We start from the raw sequence: 2,169 nt of genomic DNA on the forward strand, positions 1-2,169 counted from the left end.
GGGGAGAATAATAATAATAATAAGTAGCATTTACATTTTTGTATAGCGCATACCCCCGCTCAACAGCAAGCTCTATGCGCTTTACACTACATTATTACCCCAGCAGACCATAGAACACTCAGAAACATTCTCAGCTTCCTGGGAAGCATACAGTGCAAGCAGCTGATTAAGCGCTTAAACACTAACAAACTGACAAGATCCTTCGCTGTCTATAGCCGGGTACCCATTCTCACCTAGGTGAAGTGAGGAAAATTCGTGTAAAGTAAAGTGCCTTTCCCAAGAACACAGCGTCGGGCCCCTGACGGGATTCGAACCCACGACCTTACGGTTGCGAGTCCGAGAGCCTAACCATTAGGCCACCGACGCCACGGGAGAGGGAGGGGAGGAGTTAAGGAGGGGAGGAGTAAAAGAGGGGAAATGAGTATAGTGGGTGGAGTGAATGTTTTGTAAGAGCTGATTATGCGTTCAAATACTCACAAACTGACAAGTCTATTAGTCAAGACACGGTGGAATCAGGCGCTCGTCAATTTTTGGGCATGGTGAGTAATTGGTGTCATCTTAAAACCTGTCCATTTGTCTTGTCTTTGATGAAAAAAATACTCATTTGTCTTGAGTAGAAGTCGAGATCCCCGCAATAGAAGGAGGCTGAGGTGGCTTTGCTTCAGAGGTTGAATTGGCGAGAAATTGGCCACCAAAGTTTGGTTATTTCCATAGCTTGAGAGCTCGTGCTAACTGAAATCGTACATTTGTGTGCCTTAATCAACAGTTTTCAGTAAAAACCCACGCAGAAATGAGTTCTTGAAAGGACATAAAAGATGTTGAACAACAACCAAAAAAAGTCGATAAAAATAGTCAAACTGGCGGAAAAATGCCAGTGTCTTCAATTGTATTATTTTGACGAGCGCCTGATTTCACCACGATGCTTCACGTATATTGTTTCCCTGTCTATAGCCGAGTACCAATGTCCATGTGGAGGGCAAAGTGAGGGAAATTCATGTGAAGTCCTTCCAAAGGACACAACGTCGAGCTCATGACGGGGTACGAACCTAGAACATTTCGGTTGCGAGCCACACAGCCTAGGCCTAACCATTAATACTTTTTGCACGAAACGGTGAAATCAGGGGCTCGTCAATTTTTGGGTGTATGGAGTTATTAGTATCATTTTGAAGCTTACTCATTTGTCTCGTATTTGGCGAATAAATACCCATTTATCTTGAGTAGAAGATGAGATATTTGCGATTGAAGAAGATGGGGGTTGCCTGGTGTCAGAGGTAAAAGCGAGAAAATGGCCGCCAAAGTTTTTTAACTTCCAAAGCTTGGGTGTCCTTGGAAACTAGACATTTACATTTTTTGTGCCTTTGGACAACAGTTTTCAGCAAAATCCACACAGAAATGTGTTTTTTAATGGCCATATAAGGTGTTGAGCCAATGAAAAATTTAATAAACGCATAGAGCATTGCATAAGTGGATATGCGCTATATAAATGCAATCCATTATTTGTATTTATTATTAAACAAAAACAACAGCCCAAGAGTCAGAAAATTGCCGTTTTCTTTGATTTCACTATTTTGTCGAATTGCCTCACAATTATTGTGTTGGTGAGTCATTAAAAACATCAACGTTTCAAAGAAAGAAACGAAACAACAGCGACTCACTCTGTCAGCTTGATGGTCAATGTTCCTGCCGTGTGGGAGTCAAACCAGCCCATCTCTTGCCTCAAAACGTTCTTGAAGAAGGCCAGTCTCATCCTCACGATCTGTCTCTCCGACGAGACGATGAAGAAGAAGATCTGACAGTAGGCACACACCATAACACCCACGCCCAGGACTGGAACATCACCAAAAGAAAAAAAAGTGTTGATAATGGTGATGATGATAATAGTGATGATAGTGATGAAGGTAATAGTGATGATAGTGATAATGATAATGATAGTAATGATGATGATAGTGATGGTGATAATAGTGATCATAGTGATGATGGTAATAGTGATGATAGTGGTAATGATAATGATAGTAATGATGATGATAGTGATGGTGATAATGATGATGATAGTGATGATGATAATAGTGATGATAGTGATGATGAGTCAGCTACCAACTGGGCCCTCTCCTGAAACATCCCAATATCCCCATGAGCACCAAGGCGAAGCTCATCAACGCCATTTTCCTT

The 2,169-nt window shown here is 41.6% G+C and overlaps 1 pseudogene; it reads right to left on the bottom strand.

Moving 5' to 3' along the window:
• Positions 1–2,169, bottom strand: part of LOC101849765 — a 25,476-nt pseudogene that overhangs the window by 18,569 nt on the left and 4,738 nt on the right.

The sequence above is a fragment of the Aplysia californica genome, unplaced genomic scaffold (genome assembly GCF_000002075.1).
Source record: "Aplysia californica isolate F4 #8 unplaced genomic scaffold, AplCal3.0 scaffold00173, whole genome shotgun sequence".
In the NCBI taxonomy this organism is placed as follows: Eukaryota; Metazoa; Mollusca; class Gastropoda; order Aplysiida; family Aplysiidae; genus Aplysia; species Aplysia californica.